This window comes from Vipera ursinii (genome assembly GCF_947247035.1).
Source record: "Vipera ursinii genome assembly, chromosome: 11".
NCBI lineage: Eukaryota > Metazoa > Chordata > Lepidosauria > Squamata > Viperidae > Vipera > Vipera ursinii.
In genome coordinates this window covers 12,602,174-12,629,252 of record NC_139524.1, presented here as the reverse complement: position 1 = coordinate 12,629,252, position 27,079 = coordinate 12,602,174, and the positions used below count along the sequence as shown (strand labels likewise).

At 40.1% G+C, this 27,079-nt stretch overlaps 1 long non-coding RNA gene across 1 annotated transcript in view; it reads right to left on the bottom strand.

Moving 5' to 3' along the window:
* The window catches only part of LOC310645575, a 590,514-nt gene extending 569,103 nt beyond the window's left edge, over positions 1 to 21,411 (bottom strand). Inside the window, exon 1 of the long non-coding RNA XR_014493528.1 lies at positions 21,300 to 21,411. This is a non-coding gene — a long non-coding RNA (uncharacterized lncRNA). The remainder of the gene's footprint in view (positions 1 to 21,299) is intronic.
* Between the last annotated feature and the right edge of the window lie 5,668 nt (positions 21,412 to 27,079).

Below are 27,079 nucleotides of genomic sequence, written 5' to 3'. Positions count from 1 at the left end.
TCCCCTGCAAAGTTGGCAGTTAAAATAAGAGTTCCACCCAGCAGAAAGTTTGAAGTTCATTCTTTTCCATCCCTGGATCGAAAGGGATATGGACTCGAAAGAAGAAGATCTTGCTGAGATTTCAGGAAAGTCATTGCATGTCAAAAATCCAACGATAGATCAAAAGTCTTATTCCCTTTAGGTGCATTCCATGGGCTGGGAATAAACTTTTTACTTTGCAGGAAACTTCATTTAAAGCAAAGCTGAGTGCAATCTGTTTGGTCTATAGCCGTGCCAGGCTACAGGATGATCTTCTCCAGCACATAGTAGCTTTGCAAAGCTGGCAGTACAGATGAAAATCCAAATTAAAGACAGATGCTCCTGTCTTCTTTCTAATCCTGGGCAGTGCAAGAATCCAGGACCCCAAAACTTTGCTTGGTTTAGACTGGTGTTAGTTCACTTCCTTGGACCTCCATCGTTTCCTTCATTCCCCATCTTCTTTCCGTCTCTTCAATTTTTTGCTTGTCACTCAAAAGCAAGCAGGGGAAATATTTCTTGGCATAGCCTAGATTCTCACTGGATTACCCTGTACAGTGAAATTAAAAGTACATGGTGTAAAAGAGGTTAGGCTTCTTACAGAGGGGAGGCAGGGTGGGCAAGAATCAAGATTTGAAGACTTCCCCATTTAAAATATTGCTTGGTGGAGAGGCAGTTCTTGGGCCGTTACTGGGAAATCTAGTATTGAATATTTGTCTAGAAGTCAAGGAACTTGGCTTTCGGTAGAGCCAATGGTTCCCTCAGGGGTTTAAACATACAGTTGTGTAGATTTCTTCTCTAAATGGCCAGCATTTTACCCTGTTTTCAAAATTGCTTTAGAAACATTGTCAGAATGTGTTTGCTGTGAACTGTGCTATAGTTAATGAATCATAAATTCAGTCCTTATTTCCCAGTCCAACAGTTGATTAATCAAGGCCATAGACAGACAAAACAGAATAAGAATTGGAAGGGACCTTGGAGGTCTTCCAGTCCAACCCCCTGCTCAAGCAGGGCATTTTATACCATTTTGGACAAATGGTTGTCTAATCTCTTCTTAAAAACCTCCAGTGATGGTGCAATCACAACTTCTGGAGGCAACACGTTGTGGTATAATCTGTACCACCTCAGACAATACACAGACATCCAGAAATCTGATGAAAAAAAAAAAATCAAGAGAACAGAGCTTCCTTTGCAGGATAAAACATGTTCCAGCTTGTTTAGAACAAGCTTGACTATCAATATGAATATATCAATGGCTCAGCATTCCTTAGTAGCATCACCTTTTAGATGTAACATCAGATGGCTGATAAGTACCTAGTCAGGTTTTCTAAAGGCAGCTTATTCAAATCCACCTCATGAGAATTCACTGTAAACCTTGAAACAGATGCTTACGGTCTCCCTCTCTCACATATGTAGACATGGACACAAACTCTTGAGACTTCAGCATGTGGTTCCTGGAACACCATCTGTTTCGTCCATCTTTTTTTTTTTTATGTTTCTGTGATGTGACATCAGTTGCTGAAATAAGTAACAGGATTCTAGTGGATTTGAAACTCCTTGGTTTTGATGGGTTGGCTTCTCCAACTGCCTTTCCTTCTTAAACAACAAAGCATATTTTTTCTTCTTCTGCAGATAATAGCATTTGCACACACCCCAAAACTATATGGAACTTGGAAATGGATTGAGTGATTTATATCCCACCTTTGTTACTTTTACAAATAACTCTAGAGTACAAGCATATCCAACATACCATCCTCTTCCTATTTTCCTCACAACAACTATCCTGTGAGGTGGGCTAAGCTGAGAGAGAGGGACTGGCCCAGAGTCACTCCAGCTGGCTTTCACGTCTAAGGCAACACTAGAACTCACAGCTTCCTGGTGATTGTTCATCTAATAGAGCATGTTTTATAAACCAGAACAAAAGATTGCTGAAATAGGATGCTTGCTCCAAATTAATTTGACCCATCATATAGAGTAAATGTAAGGGACGCGGTGGCTCAGTGGGTTAGGATGCTGAGCTTGTCGATCAGAAGGTCGGCAGTCTGGCGGGTCGAATCCCGAGTAACAGAGTGAGCTCCTGTTACTCGTCCCAGCTTCTGCCAACCTAGCAGTTCGAAATCACGTAAAAATGCAAGTAGAAAAATAGGGACCACTCTGGTGGGAAGGTAACAGCGTTCCATGAGCCTTTGGCATCTAGTCATACCGGCCACATGACCACGGAGACGTCCTCGGACAAGCGCTGGCTCTTCGGCTTTGAAACGGAGATGAGCACTGGCCCCTAGAGTCGGAAACGACTAGCACGCATGTGCGGGGGAACCATTACCATTACCATAGAGTAAATGAATGGAAGTGTATTTACCATGGATATAACTCATCATTTTTATTGGCAACATATTGATGTGATATTGACAACAGCAAAGTTTCCTACCATCTTTAAATCTCTGTAACCTAAATAGATTTGAGGATATAGCTGTTTAGCTCAAAGAACTAAAATCCCTTTTTTTTTGTTCTTACAAAAGGATAAATGTTGAATGCAAGACCTCCTTTAGCTTATGAGTAAATTTTGGATTGTTATAGTTTATTTCCTTTTTTAATTATTATTATTATTATTATTATTAGTTTTAATTATATGATATTATTATTAGTAGTATTGTTTAATAATTTGGATATTTTTAGTTTGCTTGTATTTATGTTATAGGGATTTAAAGCGTATTATGTATTTGGTTATTTATATAGTTGGTTAATGTTAGCTAGATGATAATTATTATATATCTGTAACCCTGTAATCAGCTCTGGGAAGTGGGGGGGAGGGGGGTTAAGGGTGGGTTGGGGGGGATAATATTGTAAGTTTTATGTAACTTTTCAATTAAAAAAGACCTCCTTAGAGAGATTGGAGGATTCTTTTGGAAAAAATAAAATAATATCAGATTCTTCACAGTGTCTTCTTACAAACTGTACTCCAAAAGTGAATAAATTGTACTTCATCACTCAAAACGACTCATCTAGTTTTTTTATTTTTATTTCCGAGGCAGGATATCTGCCTCGAAGGAAAAAATAAAGAAAAATGCTTAAATTCCCAGAGCATACAATGGCTATTTTACCATTCCTCTGTTTCTATTGGCATTTAATAGACTTGTGCAGGAGTCACGCTGTTGGAGAATCAGAATGGAGAGTCAGAAATTATTCCCAATCAATTGGGAATCATCGAAAATTCCACCAGTAGATCTAAAACTGCTTTTTGCCCACCCCAATCTAGTTGATAAACTGTTTATGCAGGCAGAAGGGAAAATTGATTCTTCCTTGACAGGTTTTTATGGACCATTATACACTTCATTAGCACATCCAGAAGGAAATGTATTGGATATTGCACTGTTGTTTGGCTATTTCTGCTGCTGCAGTCTGAGCTGCGGTAAAACCTTACATTGTAAAGGGGGTTGACCAGTCTTGAACAATAAGACCAGACAATCTTTTCCGATGGCGGGCATCATTGTGTATCAAAGTATATCTATCTTGAAAATTGTCAGAAGCCCCATATTATCTTCTGAAGTTGCCGTAATGTTGGGCTTACTTTTCAAATTGCAATATTTGGGCTTTCTAATTAGATAGGCAAAGGTAAAGGAGTCCCTATGGATTTTACTTTGTTAGTCATTGTCAACTATGGGTGGGTGTGTGCTCATCTCCATTTCAAGGCCATTGAGCCAGCACAGTCTCAAGACATTTCTGCAGTCATGTGGCCAGTATGATGTCATGGAGTGCTGTAACTTTCACACCGATGTGGTACCTATTTATTGACTTGCATTTGCATGCTTTCAAACTGTTAGGTTGGCAGGAGCTCGGGCAAGCTCACGCGAGCTCACACCGTCGCCTGGAGTTTGGGTCTCAAACCTGGGTTGCCCGTTGTCCAACCGACAAGCCCAGTGTCTTAACCGCTGAGTCACCGCACTTCCCTTTCTTATTAGATGTATGACATTAATTTGGAAAGGACCTTGCATAACCTTTTGAGAGGTATCAATAGGCATATTGATAAGTATCATTTACTGGTGTGCATGGCGGAAGCAGATTGATTATGACTGATTACGTGCAATCAACTTGATATAGGCTCTTGATGACCAAGAGATTTTCTCCAGGATGACTTTCCCTAACCTGGTCCTTCAAATCTTCCAATGGTGCACACATCACTGCAACTGGGCCTATCAATGGAAGCAGAGATGCTCTATCTTTTTTAAAAAAAAAACTTTGATTTTTGTAACAGGATTACTTTATTCAATGAACCAGTGCTTATTATAGCTATTACCTAATGTCTGGAGCATTTTAAGTGAATAAACCTGCTGTTGCTCATTGCTCAAGCTTGTGTGTGTGTTTCTTCCAATGTTTTTTTTTATTAGCACCACTGCCAAATTTGTCAAGCTGTTAGCGAATGCATTTATTTGTGTAATAAGATAGCTGGAATCTTTCTCATGTTCTATTTTGGGCTTTTAAAAAAATGAAGGGAGAGAGGAAAAAAATCTTCTCTCCAAGTTCATACCAGATGCGTTGTCCACACGCATGTGTGTAAAGTAAATGAATATTCTGTTTAGAACTTTAGAGAAGAAAAAAAATATATGATGTCCTGTGCCCCAATCCTAAAATCAGACAATAAATTATACCCAGGAAATCTAGCCCTCAAAATTGCAGAAATAAGTTTGGAGCTGCAGATATCTCATGACTCAGTTTTTCGAAGATTAACTTTGAAGACTGAACTTCATCTGACTCCTCTTTCACCAAACCGCAGGAGGTCCAACAGGAAGCCTCATTTCATTCCTAAATGTCACTTTACACACTTTAACCCAAGAGTACAGTGGTTCAGTTCTACAGCTGTATGGAAACTGCCTTGGAAGCCATCAGTTCACGAAAAGAGGAAAAGGTAGCTTATTATGGGAGGTCAAATAGGAAAGCCACGCACCTAAGCATGTATTTGCCCCAATAAACTAGACATATTGGAAACAATGTCAGTTTGCAGGAGACGATGCTTGAATGAGAAACAGAGCCCTGCCAATGTAATCATTTTGACACTTTCACACTGAAAACAGCCCCCAAAGCAACTGTTATTTACAGTACGGGAGGCAAAGTAGCTGATGACAACAAATGAAAGCAGAGCTTTCCTTGCGGGATTTCTGACTTTGAAACATCCCTGCTTTTACAACTAGTAGAAACAAAATAATGCTGGAAAGAGGGGCTGGATAATGGATACTTTTCATCTAGTGCTCCTATGTTCCTAACACTGTATATGTTCTTTGTTATGATTCCTATTTTGTTAGAAAGCTAAGAATAATAGTTCCCCAGGAGAAAGGCAGCATGTCAAGGCAATACGTGCGGCCTGTCTCTCCCTATCCCTTTTAGAAAAAGCATAATTTTCTTTCTTTCACACAAAATAGTAAAATGGTAACCTCATCAACAAAGGCTTAAGCATTGCTGAATATGAAAATGCGTTGGGAAATTCAACATACAAAATGAGAAAGGAAGTGAATATTTATTTCGATGCAAACTTCTGTATAGAGTTTGGATCACTGAGAACGATTCACTGGGTTCGCACATTGTGGTAAGATATGATCTGTTTTAATCGACTACTATTTCCTGGATTGACACATCACAGAAAGCCATAAGCTATGGATGGCAGAGAGTATGACTTATTGGCTTGATTCATGCCACACATTAAGCCATAACCAAGCAAAACACATTAGAACTTAGCACAACGTATGAAGCAATCAATTAATGGTGTCTCTTTCTAAATTTTTAAAGAAAAGACTGGATAGCCATTTATCCCAAGTGGTATGAGGATTTCTGCACTTAGATAGGAAGATCTCCAAGGTCCCTTCCTATTCTATGATCCCCGGACCATGTTTGATCTCTTAAGGATCCACAGATTGTGAAATTGAAATCTGCCTCTAACTCAGGCACAGTTCATTATTGGATCACGTTTTGAAATGAGTGAACGAAATCTTGTTCCAATACCAGAGACTAGGTGTAACTCAGGGTTGAGATGTGAGGTGACGTGATCTTCTGACTTGTCCTTTGAGCTCTTGAGCTTTGCAGATCAGGGTTTTCTGGAGATCAAGATGATAAATCCACCTTCCTTTCCTGGCCACCCTCCAGATGCGTAGACATCAACTTGCAGAATGCAAGAACCAATTTAGTCACGAATGAGAATTCTGAACATTGAAATTCACAGTCCCGGATAGTGCTCAAGTTGGAAAGAATTCATTAAATCTTGGTATGTGTCTTAACAGGATTTGCGACTGCCACCAGCTTGTTCACACATTTGTAGCCTAATTTGTTGCATTCATGGGAAGGCTTGCATTCAGCTAAGCAAGCTGGGGATTTTGCTAGTGGCTTCCTTCTTCCCCTCATCAATTTTTCTGTAGCAATCAAACTGCATGTGGATTAAAATTCTCTTTCTCTTTTCCTTCATTTTTCGTCCAACACTCCCATCGATAAGCAAGCAATACTACTGCATGTAGTTCATTTTCAAATAGAATTATTTCACTAACGCAGCCCACTGTGACTTCTATCTCCCTCTTTCAGAAGAGAAAGAAACACCTACTTTACCAATGTTGTGTGCATTGTGGGAGAAAAGGCATAAGCTGGGCAACAAATGGATTTTAAGGTTGCTTAATGGTATTAGAACAGTATACTAGCAGTCCAAGTAATTTTTCATAATAAGGCTTCTACTATTTATTTGGATGTGGTTACAGGTCTCAGTGTGAGAGTCAATCCTATGCTAATTCTTTGTTGTTGAACCTTTATTGGATTGTTACATATCTTCGGATCTTTGCTGATGTGCTGTTTTGATTTTCCCAGTCCAGATTTAAGGTTTGTTTTACTTGGCTCATTGCAACTGTGAGAAAATCAATAATAGCGTATTTCCATTAAGTGGCAAGCAGCTTTTATAGTATTCCAGAAGTTTAAAAACAGCCAAGCGGAATAGAGTTTCCTGCACATTTCTGCCGTAACAGAAAAACTCTCCAAAATAATCCATCTGTGGATTCTTAGCTCTTGAAGATCCTGTTTTCATAGAGGATGGACAATGGCCTTTAAGCCACCACTGAAAGGGTGTAGTGGGGTGTTGATGTTAAGGAACAGGTAATAAGTGTTTGTTTCCATGGAGGAGATAGAAAAGCCACATTTATTGGGCTTGTTTCCTGAAGAAGAAAGGCAAATCTTTATAAATAGACTCTTTTTTTTTAAAAAAAAAGTGCTGAGTTGAGCTATATAAACTCTCTACTACAAAATTTGTTGATGAGCACTAATCTAGGGAAGTTTCAGTTTGTGGAGGACCATCTTGGATTTTTTCTTCTCGAGTTCTCAACTTGGTGAAGTTTTTTCTGGGCACTGTTCATGTCCCAATGAATAAAATCAGTCAATGAACAGATGTTCTATTAGGCTTAAGGTTAGAGAATGTTGAATTAGTGGGGAGGGGAGGGACTATTCACGGTCTTGATAGTTGGATCCTATTTCTAGTAGTTAGAAGCTGTTTGGCTCTTAACAGTTGATGTGGGGACGTGAAGAAGGGTGCATTCATATTCACTCAATTTCCCCCCCCCAAAAGGATGGTGATTTTTGTGTTGTCTGAATCCTGCAGTCCAGCAGCGATGCCCTTGTATAGACTAAATCTACAAAATAATCAGTAGTCGAAGGCAAAGTTTGGCTCCCTGCAAACTTGTATGTGCTTGGGATTCCATTGCCAGGTGGGGTACATACATAAGTAGAATATAGAATAAGATAGCTCATAGGGTTGGAAAAAGGCCCCAGAGATCTTCTAGTCCAACCCCATACACAAGACAAGAGACTTTATACCATCCCAGACAAATGGATGTCCAATATGTTCTAAAAGACTTCCAGTGATGGAGCAACTCTTCCATTAGTCAATTGTTAACTAACTTCCACTAGTTAATTGTTCTCACTGTCAGGAAATTTCTCGGTTGGCTTTCTCTTTAACAAGCTTCTTGTCCTGCCCTCAGGTGCTTTGGAGAATAAATCAATCCTGTTTCCTCTGTGATAGCCCTCCAGTAAATGGAAGACAGATATCATGTCACCCCTAGTCCTTCTCTTGGTTAAGCTCGACATAACTTGTTCTCTTAACTGTTCATTATATGGTTTAGCCTCCAGAACTCTAATCATGTTTGTTGCTCTTCTCTGCACTCTTCCTAGAGTCTCAGCCTCTCTCTTTTTTTTTAAATTGAGTCACTGAAAACTGGATTTGGTATAAATAAATAAACACATGCTTTGTTTGCCTGAAGAAATGGTGCCCAGGGCTAAACAAACTGATATGATTGTGAAGCTCCAGTTGGTAATGTTCACAGAGCAGCCAAGCATTTGTTTCCTCCATACTCTACATGGCAGGCAAACCCTGAGTCATCATGACTCGTGTAAAATCATATTGGATAATATTAGCTTCGCTTTCTGTCCAAGCTGAGAGATTAATACAGCCACACATCACTGAACAATAATGATCCATAATATTTTTTATGCCTGGAAAAGTACTTCTCCCCCACACTGTAATATTCTACTGACTTATCTTTACCAGAAATGTTCCTACTCTCTAATAACCCAATAATTTAGATCTGAATTCCAGAAAACCGAGATGCAAATATTCTGGAAAGCATTCTGTTGCATGATCTTTGGACAAACAAAGGCTTGGAAATTTGACAACAATCTAAAGAAAATCAGAATCTGAAAACCAGAACGCCAGCTAGGAACAAGAAGTAAGGGGGGGGGGAAAGTCACGTTACCGTGCAAGAAGATCTTATTACTCAAGTTAATTTTCATATACTTTAAGGCTTGCTGAAGAAAATTTAGTCTCCAGAGAATGTACAAAATATATATCGAGATTTTACATTTCTTATAATTAGGAGCTATGTATGTTGCCCAGCGATTATATAAACTGCAATGAAATTACATACATCTGCGTTATGGGATGATGGATAATTGTGTCCATATTTCCAAGAAGTATGATGGAAAATCCCAGTAGAAGTTGCTATGGTCATTAAGAAATCAATTCATAGCTTCCCTAATAAAGACATCCTTTGATGGCGCTCTCTGGTCTGGGAAGGAGAAAGCCTTTGAAGATGGCCAACAGTTTTGGGCATTTGGGCAGCCAATTGAGCAGGTGCCCAAATCACTTGCTCACCATTTTCCAGTCTAAAATAAGATGCATAGAGTCTTTGTAAACTTTATCACTAAATAAGTGCAACAAATACAATAAGAATTGGCCTTCACCTCTTGAAACAAATTTCAAAGGCAAGTTCTCTTTCATTGGTCCGAATAGAACTGGCAGAAAAAAAAGTAAAATGATTTTTAATTTATGGCAATAATCCTTCGGGGCTGTAGTTTACAGATGTCAAAAGGATCTGGTAGATCTCCCACACCAGATTCACTCTGGGAACAGGGGTTATAATATCTTCAAACACTTTGGACAGAAGATCTACAACCGTGCTTCTGTATGGCTGGAACTATGGCACCAGCAGTTAATCAATCTTGCTGGTTTATTATACACTGAAGTGCTGTAATATTCCATAAAACCTTTTCCTTGCTTTGCCTCTGTGATTTACTGTGAAGCATTGCAAGATGTATAGATGACCAGCTGGAAGGAGGGGAATTATCAATTTTAAAAGGATGCAACCTGAATTTAAAAATTGGTGATCTATGCACGTTTATTCAGTATATAATTCACTTTGAATTGATGACTGATTTTGTTACATCAGGTCAGCATCAATCTATCATTCTTTGTAGTTGGGTCCCTTAGGCTTGGTACCAAGGTTATAGAAGGGATGTGCAAAAATGCAAAAAGCTTGATCACTATCTTGGTATTGATTTCTTGAAGCTCAGAAGTATGTACAGTAAACTTGGGCTACATCTGTTCCAAGAAACTAATCTATCAGTAAAGAAAGAATGTTTATGTCAAAATATCTATGGAGATTCTCAATCATCCAGGTCACGGTTGTCCCAAAGATGCTTTTCCAAAGGCAACTGGACTTTCTTGGTTTTTTTTCCCCATGAAAAACATTTCACTTCTCATCCAAGAAGCTTTTTCAGTTCTTCAGAAGCATACTTTGATTCCGACAATGGATGAATGGCTGCAAAAGTTGATGGAGTAAGCAAAGATGGCTAAACTGACTGGTTTGATTAAATAAAAGAACGCTATTAATTTTGTTACTACTTGGAAACCGTTTTTGGACTTTTTCCTTGAGGTGGGAAAAAATGAAACTTTGATTTTGGGTCTTGCTGATAAGTTTGTTGTTATAGAAATGGCTGGTATTATTATTATTATTATTATTATTATTATTATTATTATTATTATTATTATATTTAAAAAGTAAAAAGTTGAGGTTTTATGTTATTACCTTATTCTACTGCTCCAAAAGGAGTCAAAAGTCCATGCTTTTCTTTTTCCCCTTCCCCCTACACTTTTTTCTTTCACACTTTCCCCCCCCTATTTTTTTTTTCCTCCCAGGGATCAAATTTAATTATTTTAACTGTTTTTAACTCTTGTATTGTTTTGATGTTTTTAAATACTTTGTAAACCGCCCTGAGTCCTACGGGAAAAGGGCGGTATATAAATTCAATAAACTTAAACAACTTTTCCCATTAGCTTCATTATTCTTTGTATTTCTGCATTTTATATTTTGCTAAACTAACAAAAATATTTAATACAGTTCTGAAGAAGCTTTTGAGACGAGAAGTGAAATGTTTTCAAGGAAAAAAAAAACACCAAGAAAGTCCAGTTGCCTTTTGAAAAGCAGCTTTGGGACAATGTTTCTGTCAGTTCTTATGATTTCATGCCCAATGTCCTTGCGTTGATGCTCCTCAGTTAACCCTGTGCTAATACAGTTGCTTGTCACCAAGGAGTGCTCTAAATCACCATGCAATCATTTAATTATCTTCATATCCTGCTTTCCCTTCAAAACAGAGTGGGTTATTGCATATTGACACGACAGAACATATAAGGTTTCTGCACGGCAGATGAAAGCGCCCTTGGCTACAACATTCCTCTGGATTTTAAGGGTGCAAACACAATAGAATAAGGTGTTAGAATATTTTAATAAGATAATCTCTTTGGCTGAATTAATGGAGTTTATTTTTAGGTCTTTCTAACTCGCCTGGGACGTTTAATTGGCACAGCGTCCCTTCCTAGTATATTTTTCCCAAATTCAGAGGTTGGGCTGGAGGCTATTAAATTATCATGGCTGGCAGACCAGATGCATGAAATAGAAAAGGCTTTTCAGATTGTAAACTGTTTTCTTCCAGCCTGAATATTTCTTGCCTTGGAAATGTGAGGCACGTAATAATGAGTCACATTGCTGGTAGAGGATGAGGATGAGAAAGAGAAGTTTGTTTAAAGGCATTAATGAGAAAAATAAGATTGGATCCAGTACTTGGAGGCTGCCGAATGGATGAGTCTGCTAGATGAAGGTTTGGAATAGCCATTTAGCCACTATCTGTCCGGGATACGACACCTCCTCTTCACGACCTGTTTTCCTTGTTACCTTCTGGGAGGAGGGGGCTCCGTGGCATCCGAAGCAGAACATCCAGATTCAGCCACAGTTTTGTTCCATACACTATCAACCTTGTGAACTCTAAAGTTTCCTCCTTCCATTATGTATTCAAGATGGACAGTGAATATTGTATGTATCTTACTTAAATATAAGGGTGTAGGTCTATACATATGTTGCATATAGTATGTTTCAAATATGTGTTATGTATGTGTACACTTTGAGAGGAAGCAACTAAATTTCATTTTTAACGTGTGCCGTTGTGCCCACAGGAAAAAATGACAATAAGGGTTATCTAATCTGGAACCAAGGGGACGCGGTGGCTCAGTGGGTTAGGACGCTGAGCTTGTCGATCAGAAGGTCGGCAGTTTGACGGGTCGAATTCCGAGTGCCATGTAGCAGAGTGAGAGCCTCTTACTTGTCCCAGCTTCTGCCAACCTAGCAGTTCGAAAGCACGTAAAAATGCAAGTAGAAAAATAGGGACCACTCCGGTGGGAAGGTAACAGCGTTCCGTGCGCCTTTGGCGTCTAGTCATGCCGGCCACATGACCACGGAGAGGTCCTCGGACAAGCGCTGGCTCTTCGGCTTTGAAACGGAGATGAGCACCGGCCCCTAGAGTTGGAAACGACTAGCACACATGTGCGGGGGAACCTTTACCTTTACCTTTAATCTGGAACCAGAAAGCACCTACAAGGTTGCCCTTGATTATCACAATTTGTTTAGTGACTGTTCAAAGTTACAAAAAGCAACTTATGACCATTTTTCACACTTACAACCGTTACAACATCAAAATTCAGATGCTTGGCAACTGACTTATGTTTATGAGGACTCTGGTGTCTCAGGGGTCACGGGATCAACTTTTCTGAATTTCCGATATGCAAAGTTTATAGGGAAGCCAGATTCACCTAACAAGCCATGTTATTAACAACTGCAGTGGCAAGAAAAATGGTAAAATAGGGCAGAACTCACTGTTTTGCTTAGCGACAGAAATTTGGCGCTCACTTGTGTTTGCAACTTGAAGGCTGCTTGTATTTGCCACATCTCCCAACAAATATCCCGAACATGTAAAGTGATTTACAAATAGTTGTCACCTTTATGGCTTGGGACTGAATTACCTGAGGGACTGCCTCCCTCTGTCCATCCAGTTTGATCTAGCCCAAGGGGCTTCAAACTTGGTCCTTTTATGACTTGTGGACTTCAACTCCCAGAATTCCTCAGGCAGGCAGGCTGGCTGAGGAATTCTGGGAGTTGAAGTCCACAAGTCATAAAAGGGCCAAGTTTGAAGAGCCTTGCTCTAGCAGATGGGGTGTGCTGCAGATCTCGTCAGCCAAACCCTATGGAATACCCTCCCCTCAAAGTTTAGAGTAGCCCAACTCTGTTGGCTTTTTGTAAAGCTTTAAAAACCTTGCTGGGTTCTCAAGAATGCACTACAGGCCCCATTTCCTGTTTTTATTGTTAACTGGCCAATATCACGGCTGCTGTGTATACTTATTTTAAATGTTTTTTTTTGTCTTTTTATTTGATTTCAAAGGTTTTTTTTATTGGGTTAATTGTAGTATATTTTTGGAACTATGAGCCTGCAAGAGTCATTTAGATGGGCAGCTATATAAATTGATTGATTGAATGAATGAATGAATGAATGAATGAATGAATGAATGAATGAATGAATGGTTAGACTGCAATTGCTGAGATACAGAGAAACAAGTACAGACGTTTCGGTGTCCTACTTTGGCATCTCAGGGCTGTGAGATTTCTCACCCAGGATCAGGCCATGAAGAGGTCACACTGCGCCTTTGTGCCATCTTGGTTTGCTGCTGCTGCCATCGTGAGGCTCAACTGATACATGGCATTTCTGAAAGGCAAACCTTGCACTGTGCTTCAGGGAGAGGCAATAAGAACATTGTGGTGGCAAGGTTAAGAAAAAACTGAAGTATGGAGGTTAATCAACATTCTGCAAGAGACAGCGGAGGGCTCTGGAACAAAAGCAACATCTAAAAGATTAGATTAAATGAATCCAAGATGCCAGTCACACACAGCAGAAAGGCAATTCTGATGGAAGCTAATGAAGCAGCATGTAACTTTAATTTGGGGACGAAAACACATGCTGCTGTGAGCATGGTTTAATAGCAACGTGGAATGCATCCTGAGTCAGTTTTATATTATAATTGCAAGCTGTCCTGAAGGCTTCAGTTAATAAAGGGGTATACATTCTGCTAAACAGATACAATTTTGATTGAATAGTAGGAAAATCAACCCTAAACATTTCACATCGTATCTGATTATTGTTAATGAACATTCTTCTCTTCCTTTAGGCACAAATGTTCTTCCTTTAGGCACCAAATCATTGAGCAATTCTTGGGACCCAAGAACTTTTTAAAGGGTTGCCTTGAACTATTACAGCTATATAGTCCCCTGGCTGAGGAGCTAATAACTATTTGAATTTTCCCAAAATGCTTTAAAATACCTAATGGAGAATCTCTATAGGCAACTGAAAACAGAACCACAGAAGCCCTTAATTGAATCTTTTTTTGAGGCGGCTTGCAGAAATGGTCCCTCCCTCTTCCCAGAATGAATGGGGGGGAGAAATTAATAATAATAATAATAATAATAATAATAATAATAATAATAATAATAATAATGATGATGATGATGATGATGATGATAAGTTGGAAGGGACCTTGGAGGTCATCTAGTCCAACCCCCTGCTCAGGCAGGAAACCCTACACCATTTCAGACAAAATAAAAAGAAATATGTTGACATTTCAAGGGATATAGAACTTGGGAAAGGCAGAAAGGTTAATTTTTTTTATTAAACCAATTTATGTAGCCACCCAACTCGCACATGGGTGATTCCTGGCGTCACCTTACAAAATTAAAAAAATAAAAATCCACCTCATCATAAAACTGATTAAAAATCCCACCCACCCACCCACTTTTGGCATTTCTTTAAAGGAGATAAGGAATTTATAGGGGAAAAAAAGTTTCCAAAAGTGCTACTGACTTTGAGGAAAGGATGAAATGGCACGTGTATTGAGGGGAAAATACAGACTATGGTATTAATTAAGATGGAAGCAGTATTTCTGCCTTGGTCTACATTCCTCCTGTAACTAATTGCAGAAGTCTCGGTGGATAATACAACCTGTCATGTGTTGCTGTGGTTATCAAGATATGAAGATTTTTTTAAAAAAGAAAAACTATCCCAAGTATTAATTTGTGCAGGATACACTTATTTATTTATAAAATTTATAGGCTGCCCACCTTACCTAGTGTTAACTTGAGGGAGAAAGTAGAGAGTAAAACCAACTGATCCAGCCCATCCTAAAGCAGCAATAAAGCGTGTAATAAGTTTATAAAGTGGACTTAATGAACATAATGTGGGGACACCTTAAGAACATAAGGACCCTGTAGGTCAATTATTGGTGAACTTGATGCATTTGATATCGGGGTCCCACCTAGTAGCTGTGCGTGCTTGCATGTAGGTATATATCTCTCCAATAAATTATATGTGCATATAAATGCATATGTGCTGCATATGCAATTCACACTGTGTTGTGATTCAGGGTCAGCCTGTGGGTTCGGCAGTTGGGTCGGACGATTCAGAGGAGGAGGAGGGGGGTGTTGGAGAGCTTGCTGAGAATAATATTGAGGCTCCACAGAGGCCTCAGCCAGGCCCCTCCCACCTGGTCACGACGCAGACCCAGCTGTGTGAGCCTGACAGCGTGGATGAAGATGACCCACAGCTGGCCCTGTTCAAGGACGCCCGACGCAGGAGGCAGTCAATCAGGAGTAAACAGAGGAAGGCAATGGGGCACCTCGGAAGGAGGCAGAGAGAAGCCACGCCCTGAACTGTATAAAAGGGGAATGCGTGGGAGGGCTGGTTTGCTGAAGGCAACCACTTGAATAGCTCCTGTTTCATGGTTTGTGTCTTGTTCTGTTTGCTTTTGTGTCCATAAATTTGGCAGGCTTAGTTCCAGCCTCTTGCCTTCTTGTAAAAGGGGTTGTCCCTGCCTTTTCTGCAGGGCAGGTAGCAGGCTGGTACAGAACACACTGCATTCCAGAGAAGGGTAACAGAGAAGCGACATGCAGGAGCGGTAGTTCAGAATTCATAGTCAGTAGGATCTCAAATCTTTTGCACTTTCCTGCAGTACCAGTTTCTCTGTGCTTCTTTGGACTTCTTGGATTTCCTGTAGCCCATCTGTAGATGGCAGACACTTGTTTACATTCTCTGCATTGTTCTTCTCTTGTACAGAAGAATCCTCCAAATTAGGCCGGCCAACTTTGAATCACTAAATGACCCCAGAGAATTGGAAAAGCTCCAAGTTGTTAGTCCCTTTCCATTGTCAGTTCTCAGCTACAGTATATGCAGCATAGATGGTCATGCTTCCCCACCACCCCCCCGTTATGAATCATAAAAATAATCTGGAAATCAACGCTGTACTCCCTGAATCTAAAGATATGTTTCTTTAGTAGGAAACAGAAACATATTTTTAGAAGAAGAAGAAGAATATATAAAATAATCATCTGCAATCATGTCTTTGGCCAGCCTGCCAACCCCTAACTTTTAAAAATGTATTTTTAGCAGTGTTTAAAAATAAAACCCAAGAAAGAATGTGGTAGTGATTAGCTTGAATCTTACTGGTGTATCCATGCTTATGACATGCTTTCAGTTGAACTAATGTACATATTATTGTGAGGGTGTGACAATGTCCTATCATATAATGAGCCTTGGTGGAGCAGTGGGCTAATGCCTCCTTAAGTAACACTAGCTGCCTGCAATTAGTGCAGGTTCGAGTCCCACCAGGCTCAAGGTTGACTCAGCCTTCCATCCTTCCAAGGTAGGTAAAATGTGGACCCAGATTGTTGGGGGCAATTAAGCTGACTTTGTAATAATGCCGCTGGGGTGTGTGTGAAAGCCCTAATAAGCAGGCATATACATAGAATGAAGGCTATTGCTAAGCACATTGATTTGTGCTTAGATTGTAAGCCGCCCTGAGTCTTCGGGGAAGGGTGGGATATAAATGAAATTAAAATAAAAAATAAAATAAAATAAATGTGCTCAAATTGACCATTTTCCCCATGGCCAAGAGCTCTAGAACTTGATCGTGAATGCCAAACTTGAGCAGCAGCAAATTTCAATGGCTCACAATTGTCCAGTATCCAACCTTTCTCCTACTTTGCTTTCCTATCTTCACCCTCCTCTTTCTGAAACCAGAGTGGTGGTCAAATAATCTAATTAGGAGTTTATAAAACTAGAATAGACTTCCACAAACCCACCCATCCTCCAGATGCATAGGAAACCTGAACTGGATTTAATTTTTAATTCCTGAAGTGGAATTTTCCTCCAATGGGATTTTCCCATGTATTTTACCAGGAAACATAGATAGGGCAGGCTAGAAAAGTCAGTGTCCTCCTAACCATACACAAGCACCCTAAATTTGTTGGCAATGTCCATTTTCCTCTCTGAGTTCATGGTGACCTAACCCTAACCCTAAGCTAGAAAAGTCAGTGCCCTCCTAATCATACAAAAGTAGGTTTTGGGTTGCAGTTTGGGCACTCAGTCTTTAAAAGATTTGCCATCACTGCCTTAACTCATTTTTTGTTAGTAGTAAAAGAAAAAAAAGAATGGAGAATGATCAAAGCAAAAATGCTGGAAAATGTTTTGGGCACAAGGCTATCAAATTGAATCCCAGATTCTTAGGTTTGATTGCAAGTGTGGTTTTCACTCTTTGTGTGTCTATCACATTGCTTGAGTTTCTGGAAATAGTGAATGCATCCTGTATGCCTAGCTAAGGCCCCCCTCTCAAGGCAGGGTTATGAGCACCAAGACACTGGTTTAATCAATAGAACAAACCTCTTCTTCATCCTTAGCTTAGCACAGAATTATCTGAGTAAATAAATGCAGCACAGAAAAATCTTCAACAATGTCTGATGGAGAAGCAACCGTAGTTTATGAGAACGTAAAAGAGATTGTCCCCATTTAATCTATGAGATATTTCTTGTACAGAGACAGCTTCGTCCCAGGATTCAGCAGTAATAAAGATTTGCCTTTTTAACTCTCTGAAAAGCCTGGGAAGGGGCAAAAATGTTTAGGAGAGATTGACCCTTCACCTTGCATTTTATTTTCAATGTACTTTTGTGTATGTAAGTGTAAGTGTGTGTGTGTGTGTGTGTGTGTGTGTGTGTGTATAAATTTTTTGGATTGCTAACAAAGTTTGGGGCCTAGCAAGGTATTCTAAATACTTAACAAACACTTAAAACACACACACACACACACACACACACACACACACATATGTCTTGGCGTATTCAGGTCTTTTCCCATGTAAGATTGAGGGTGTCTTGGCGATGTTTTGACGAGGTCCCACTCGTCATCTTCAGGCTGGTGTCTTTGGTTTCGTGCATGTAGGTATATAAGGTAAAGGTAAAGGTTCCCCCGCACATGCGTGCTAGTTGTTTCCAACTCTAGGGGAAATAAAGATTTGCCCTATGTTTGGGGCCTAGCAAGGTAATCTAAATAGTTAACATTTGACTCATATCTCCCCTTGCAGAAAGCTAACAGAGAGCGAGAGAGATCCTGTGGCTGAAGAGGTAAAAATACTGCCTAATATGCAATCAGCCCAGGTTCGAATCTCAGAAGGGTATGACTGACTGATGAAGACTAAAGAGTCAGAAATGCATCTTAGTCTCCCTTAATTCTTTGTTAGTAATTTACACACACACACACACACACACACACACACACACACACACACACACATCAAACAGTTGAAGATGTCGCATGAATATTCTGGGCCTGTTGATAAATTTGTCTGCTTTATGAACGTGCTCGATTTCCGCCCCCCCCCCCCTAAATCCGCAAAGACTTGTTCTCTGTTATCTTAGAGGACAGAAGGTAGAATAAAAGTCTTAAGAAAATCAGGTTCCGGTAACTTCCTAAAAGTAAGATTAATTTGATAATGAAAGTAGGTATTCAGATGGGTTGTGAGGTCTCTTTATATAGGGTACGTTCAGGCAGAGGCTGGCAAGCGCCTGTCGGTGATGCTTGAAGCCTATAGCATCTCCTAGCTACATCCAATTACAGTATTGCCCAGTAGTGCTAAAGACAGATTTTTAATATCACTTCAGCGGCTGAAAGATGCAATGAAGATGCCATAAATCCACAGTAGGGAAATGATCTAGATTCCTTCCAATTTGCATATGCTATGGAAACTAGATACTGCTGCCACTAACCATAGCAATGATTTCCAACATAAACAGAGTAGCTAGGATTTGGGCACAGAGGAGAATATTTGGAAGTGACTGAATCAACAGCTCACATTGCACAGATTGAAACAGATTGATCAGTACAGTACAGATCAACTTACAACCATCATTTAGTGAGCGTTCAAAGTTACAATGGCACCGAAAAAAGACGCTTGGCAACTGACCCATATTTATGGCTATTGCAGTGTCATAAGGTCAATGGGGAAGCCAGATTCCCTTAACAACCGGGTTACTAACTTAACAATGGCAGCGATTCACTTAACTGTGGCAAGAAAGTTTGTAAAACGGGAGAAAGCTCACTGAACAACTGAAATTTTTAGCTCAATTGCGGTCGTAAGACGAGGAATACCTGTATTCCAAAAGGAATGCAATTTAATCACATAAGCTGATATTGCGACTGTAGCTGATAAAGGGGCTCAATAAAAATGTCGCAACGGATGATATCCTGCCCCAGAGATAGGCAGGTTTTAATATCCTGGAATGAACCCAGTCAGCTGTGTGTTGTGTAAGGGTTGCCATTGACACTCTCTGTGTTAATTTAATAGAAGTCCCATGCAAATTCTCTCTCTCCCTCCCTGCCTCCTCCCCGCTGGAGTTGGCTATCTGAATGCTAAATCCAGTTTGCTAAGCGCACACAGATTCCTTTGTCCAATGGGTCCATCTGCACCAATGGCTGTAGTGAGCAACGTGCTCGAACACTGCTTGCCGTCCAAGCACATTGCAGAGCACATAAGCTCTTTATTCCTTATGACCCCATGGAATGGTGTCTGGTAAAAATAGCTTTTTGGGAAATGTGGCGATTAACATTTATTTGATTGGTCTGTTGGTTGGTTCGTGGAATGCCCCAAAGCAGCAAGCCATAAAAATAAATAAAATAGATGGTGCACGAAGAATGGGGAGAAGGAAGGACAGGAAATAATAGCGGAGGAAATGATTTCAGTAGCAAATGGGAGAGGCAGACAGTGGTCTGGCTTTCTGGAGCTGAAATAAAGATCCCAACTTGAGTCTGCCTTCCCAAGGCTGGGTGTGTCCATTTTCACAGCCAGCAGGGCTGCAACTGAAAATTCTGAATTGGCTTCCATGGATCTGGAGGTCTCCCAAGATTGGAGAGGCTGCTCTGAAAACCAGTCATGAGATGATGGCTAAAACTGACTTAAGCCTAGCTTTATCAGGGCCTGGGTTGAAAAAGTCTAAAGACCTTTTCTACCATGTCTGAGATGGAAATTGGTTTGGTAATCCAGTAATTTCATTTACTAAATTCATTAACTAATTGTAAAACAGGCCAAAGCTGGCCTTTTCTGTTACTATTAAATTAACAGAATTAACAGAGCCTTGGTGGCGCAGTGGGCTAATGCCTCCTTAAGTAACACCAGCTGCCTGCAATTAGTGCAGGTTCGCATCCCACCAGGCTCAAGGTTGACTCAGCCTTCCATCCTTCCGAGGTAGGTAAAATGAGGACCCAGATTGTTGGGGGCAATTAAGCTGACTTTGTAATAATGCCGCTTGGGGGGGCCGGGGCGAAAGCCCTAATAAGCAGGCATATACATAGAATGAAGGCTATTGCTAAGCTTGTAAGCCGCCCTGAGTCTTCGGAGAAGGGCGGGATATAAATGGAATTAAAATTAAAAATAAATAAATAAATGAAATTGTCCGACCCATCTTCTAATGAAGCAGTCTCTGCTGCCATCTAGTGAGCAACATATATGGAAGAGAAGAAAGAACTTCTAATGACATACTGTAATGTGTTGGGATTTGTTAACCATCAAAAATAAAAACACACATAAATCTTCCTTCCACCTGCCTGTGCTCTGCTTTAAATGGTGGAAATGCTTATTTTTATCTAGACCATGATTGTAAAAAAGACCACGATGTAAAAAAAATGTTGAGACTCTAGAAAGAGTACAGAGAAGAGCAACAAAGATGATCAGGGGACTGGAGGCTAAAACATATAAGGAACGGCTGCTGGAATTGGGTATGTCTAATGAAGAGAAGGACGAAGGGGGACATAATAGCAGTGTTCCAATATCTCAGGGGGTTGCCACAAAGAGGAGGGACTCAAGCTATTCTCCAAAGCAGCCAAAGGCAGGACAAGAAGCAATGAATGGAAACTAATCAAAGAGGGAAGCAATCTAAAATTAAGGAGAAACTTCCTGACAGTTAGAACAATTAATCAGTGGAACAACCTGCCTCCAGAAGCTGCAAATGCTCCAGCACTGGAAGTTTTTAAGAAGAGACTGGACAGCCATTTATCCGAAATGGTATAGGGTTTCCTGCCTGAGCAGGGGGTTGGACTATTTTTATTTATTTATTTTTTTTATTTTAATTCCATTTATATCCCGCCCTTCTCCGAAGACTCAGGGCGGCTTACAAGCTTAGCAGTAGCCTTCATTCTATGTATATGCCTGCTTATTAGGGCTTTCACACACACCCCAGCGGCATTATTACAAAGTCAGCTTAATTGCCCCCAACAATCTGGGTCCTCATTTTACCTACCTCGGAAGGATGGAATGCTGAGTCAACCTTGAGCCTGGTGGGATGCGAACCTGCACTAATTGCAGGCAGCTGGTGTTACTTAAGGAGGCATTAGCCCACTGCTCCACCAAGGCTCTTTAGATGACCTCCAAGGTCCCTTCCAACTTCTTCTTCTTCTTCTTCTTCTTCTTCTTCTTCTTCTTCTTCTTCTTCTTCTTCTTCTTCTTCTTCTTCTTCTTCTTCTTCTTCTTCTTCTTCTTCTTCTTCTTCTTCTTCTTCTTCTTCTTCTTCTTCTTCTTCTTCTTCTTCTTCTTCTTCTTCTTCTTCTTCTTCTTTTCTTATTATTATTATTATTATTATTATTATTATTATTATTATTATTATTATTTTGACCTGACTTGTAAAGGACTAAAATATGAGAACCAGCGAGAAAGAGGAATTAATATTTCCATATTCTAACCAAAAAATATGGTTAGAATATAGGAAATTAGTAGATATTTATCCTAAGAGTTGGTAGACCAGCAACAGACTTTGCTGAGATACATTATGGGAAAAACTAAAATAAAAATATTATGTCAGGCATCCGGAGCTCTTGGATGCTTCACTTCACTTCCATAGCACTGTCAAGCTCATATTCTGTCATTTCTAGAAGATAACCATGATTCGTGAGGGCGTTTCTTCACTGGATCCTCCAAGGAATGTTAGCCAGAACATCTCTGTGCTGCCTAATTAATCATGATTGTTGGTGGATTGGGATTACAGTCCAATATTTATAGATGTCACCAGGCTGGAGGCTTCTTTGAGATGCTTACTTCTTTTAGAAACACAGTTTGAAAGCAAAGACAATGTTATTTTTATAATGTGGCTGCTGCATCCACATTTATAATTTCACACCTCAGTAACAATATTCAAAACAATGGAGAGTACATAAGACAGCGAGACATGGCTGTTTCCCAGCTCTCCTGGGTAGCAAGGGTAAAGATAAGTTAAAAAGCCATGGTGGCAGAGTGGTTAGAATGCAGTATTGCAGGCTAACTCTGCCCACAGCCAGAAGTTTGATCCTGACCGGCTCAAGATTGATTCAGTCTTCCATCCTTCCGAGGTCAGTAAAACGAGGACCCAGATTGTTGGGGGCAAGATGCTGACTCTGTAAACCGCTTAAGAGAGGGCTGTAACGCAGTATGAAGCAGTAGATAAGTGCTATTGCTATTGCGATCATAAATTATGCTGCTGTGGTGAAGTAATCTCAGTTTCAGCCTGTTTGGAACACTTACATCATATTCTTGAGATTGATTTGATACGTACTGTCACGTCTGCTGTGTTAGAGCTGCTCTCTTACCTGCGGGACTAATGCTGTTAATCTAATTGATACAGAGGTTCCACATGAGATCATGCTCCAGACTGCAAAAAAGAAAAAAGAAAAAAATTAGAGTTGCATCAGAGTCATTGTTTTTCCTCTTTATTCTGCTTTTCAAAGCTGTTCTCTACCTCTGTTGCTAAACCTGTCCCTTTCTGTTTTAGCAGTGAGTTGACAGCTGCTGTGGTTGTTCAGCTCCTGAGTTCCCACGCCTGGCTAATTATCTAATTTAGGGCTGCTTGAAAATAGCAGTGGGGGTTTTGACACTGACACCTATGATGCCAAGTGGAGTGACACTGATTAAAAACCTGGCTCTGTTTGCATTCTTGGGGCTTATGCTGCTTCTCATTGGTGTCAATGTCTTCAGCTCCATGATTATATCTCTGTTCCATTTCCTGTACAGGATATGAGTGTATGGAGTTGTTTCCATAGTGGAGAAGTAGAAAGTGTATACAAATACTGAGAAAATAATTTAGGATTGGTATTAGAAATGGAAGGCAACAAATGCCCATGACCCCAATGCCAAAATCACCCAATGGGTAAAATGACTGCTGTGCAGAGGGTTTTTTTATGTCCAACTGTGATTAATATTTCACTGGCTGGCAAAACCCTGTTGATTGTCATTCTTATTTAGGTTGTCTTTTATTTTAGAAGGAGAATGAATAATAATTATTCTATTATTCCTTTGGAAGTATTTATTACCCAGAGCTTCCTCCCTACTAAAGGTTTTATACTGGAGTAGTTCTCTGTCATTACTATTTTATGGAGAGGAATGGATGAGGGAGTCTCTGTGGGATGGTGGAAAGCATGACATTACTACAATCTGGGCTGTAGTGATTTATCCCCCACCCCCTTCAAGCGCAAATTTTTAACTTCAGGAGTACAAAAATCTGGATTAGTCTTCCCCAGTGTTTTTTTTTTTTGTAAAAGAAAAAGGTGCCGGAACTCACACATGTCATACAACCTGCCTTGCCTACCCTACAAGGTTCCATCCAAAAAAGGTGCCGGAATTCCGTTCTGAGCGTTCTATGACAAAAAAAAGCCCTGGTATTCCCACACCTGGGTACCCTCAAGCTCTGTGGACTTCAAAATAATTCAGAATTCTCATCAAAGATCATGCTGCTTGGGGAATTGTAGGAGTTGGTTTACATACCTGGAGAGGTTTGATTGGAGAAGGCAGATCTATGTGCTGTAGACTGGCTAAGCAGGCATGGAGAAACTTGTTTTCCCATTGCGGACCAAATGATGTGGGTTAAAATTTTAGGCTGACTTCCTTTCTTCCAAATTCAGTTTGCCAGAAGAGAATGTGATCTGAATAAGATCTCTCTCTCTCTCTCTCTGTGTCTATTCATCCGTCTATCCATATCTATCTATCTATCTATCTATCTATCTATCTATCTATCTATCTATCTATCTATCATCATCATCATCTATCTCAATTCATCCATCTCCCTCCCTCCCTCCCTCCCTCTCACCTATCTTAGCCACCACCCATCTCACTAAGTAATTCTGGATGGTTTACAGATAAATCAGGTTACATCTTGGGTGGGTAAAGTTACAGCATAAGCTACAGTGGAAAGGCAGCTTTCACTGTTAAGAAGAGAATCAACCACATTTACCATCTAAGTTTTCATTTTCCACGTAGGAGATGCAGCTTGTAAACATCTCCTCATCCTGTTTTCCCTTTTTTTAGCATCACGAATGTCAATTAACATGGTGCTTCATCCTGAAATATCTTTTGCATATATTTGTTGCTAAGCCCCATAACATTCTCCTTCTTGCTGAAATATTTCAGGTTTATTGCAGAGCAGAGCTAATCTTCTTGGCTTAATTAACCTGGATCATCATCATCACGTATCTGAGGACATCAACAATCTGAGGACCCAGATTGTTGGGGGCAATTAAGCTGACTTTGTAAAAATGCCGCTTGGGGTGTGTGTGAAAGCCCTAATAAGCAGGCATGTACATAGAATGAAGGCTACTGCTAAGCTTGTAAGCCGCCCTGAGTCTTCGGAGAAGGGCGGGATATAAATGGAATTAAAATAAAATAAAAAATAAAATCATCATCATTGCTCTTAGATTTAGCAGACTTCCCCCCCCCCAAAGTGATTTGGTGACTGAAACAGATTGCTTGTATTTAAGTGGGAGCATTTCACTGCTGTAAGACTTGGTAATATATATTTGCTTTTTTCCTGTTTATAATGGGGGTGGCTTATGGAGTTGCAGAATATACACAGAGGCTACTGTGGGATGAGCAGGAACACATTAAACTATCTTGTACTAAATTCATTGGCCTACCAATTCAACTCTACCATCCAATCATGGCAAAGGTGTCTTAGCATCTCCTTCCTAATCTGTTTCCAATAAAAAGTATCAGAAATTACATACGCATCAGGGTTGAGCCATAGGTAACAGTGAGAGAAAGACTGCGACAAGTCAAAACCAGTGGGTAAATTAGGGTGGGTAAACAGAACGACTGAGGGAACTAGGTTTGTCTAGTCCAGGGGTCTTCAAACCTGGCCCTTTTATGATTTGTGGACTTCAACTCCCAGAATTCCTCAGCCAGTGTGCCTGGCTGAGGAATTCTGGGACTTGAAGTTCACAAGTCATAAAAGGCCTTCTTTTCATTAGACTAGACCAGGGATCTTCAAACTTGACCCTTTTATGACAGTGTGCCTGGCTGAGGAATTCTGGGAGTTGAAGTCCACAAGTCCTAAAAGGACCAAGTTTGTAGATCCCTGGTCTAGTCTAATGAAGAGAAGGCCTAGGGGTGATATGATAGCAGTGTTCCAGTACTTGAGGGACTGTCACAGAGAAGAGGGGATCAACCTATTCTCCAAAGCACCTGAAGGGAGAAGCAATGGGTGGGAGATCATTAGAGATCCAACCTAGCATTAAGGAGAAATTACCTGACAGTGAGAATAATTAATCAGTGGAGCAGCTTACCTTTGGAAGTTGTGGGTGCTCCATCACTGGAGGTTGGTCTACAAGACCTACAATTTCTCTTTCAACTCTATTATTCTATATTCTATGACTAGCTATGGATACTAGAGCATACACTAATGCTCAGGAAATTCTTATGACTCAAACATGGCTCAGTTGGAACAGAAGATCTTTATATTGCAATTTGTTCAGGAAAAGTGAATGGCCAGCCTGGAAATATCTTACTGAAAAGCTGTCAGTTTCCATTTTGCGACTTACCATATAGGCATAAGTAGATAGATCAGCATCTCCTGAGAGATGCCCTTGGACAGTATTGGTGATTTTCAGCATCCGAGCCTGTGCTGTGTGCTTGAGAGCTGCATGAGGATAGTGACAGAATCCCAAAGGGTGATGAAATTGGCAAGACTCACAAGACTGGCAAATATCCATTGTGCCAATAGCACACTCAACTTCCTTTTTCCAAAGTCTCCCATATGGGATACAAGCAAATTCTTATCTTTTATAATTGATAATCTGTGCGGGTTTTTTTGCCAGATGGCACTTAAAATCCCAGCCCTGCTAAGAGCTTGTTCATGTACATGATAACATTTCTCCACATTTAATGGATGGAAACTCAGTGTGCAAATACAGTAGTGTCCATTGAGATGCATTGCACTTGAGCTTTTAAGAAAGTTGTGATCGTTATCTCTATCAATAATGCAACGAGTGCTAAGCAAAGATTTTCCTGAATTCTTTCTCTTCCCCCATCCCCAATGCTCAATTCTATTTCAGTCTGATGAAAGCATCCTGCATCTGGTTGGTAGTGATCGAGGTTAGCTCTAAAATAATTGAGGGTTTAGTTGCCTTAGAAGAATCCATAATTTACACCATTTTAGTTCATTCTAATTGGTTGTTCCATGTGGTGAAGCAGAGATTTGTAACATCTATGGAGATTCTCAGTCATCCAGGTCATGGTTGTTCCAAAAAAATTTTTTAAACGCAACTGGACTTTGTTTTTTTCTTGAAAATGTTTCACTTCTCATCCAAGAAGAGCTGAAGAAGCTTCTTGGATGAGTAGCAAAATGTCTTCAAGAAAAAAACCTGCCTTTTGAAAAAGCACTTTTGGGAGAGATTTATAACAAAACTCAGCAGTTTAAAAATAATATAGAACAAATATAGGCTTGAAAATAAACCTACGTCTGCAGGTAGTGCAGGAATACACAACCTGGACAACATAACATCCCCTCCAAAAGCAGTTATATCTGCTTATGCCTGCAGTTGTAATTTACTCTTGGATCCTAGTGGGTGGCAGGATCTGAGGCTAACTAAAAGAGGAATGTGTGTATAGACACAGGCACACACACACACACAAACGTGTATATATTCATATACTCTGTGTATGTATTTTATATTATGCATATTCTTAATATTTCACCATTGACTCCCTTCATTTTTAGCCCAAACTTCCATGTTGTGACTCTAATTTTGAGTGTCAGCCACAGAGGGAAAAAAATCAAATGGT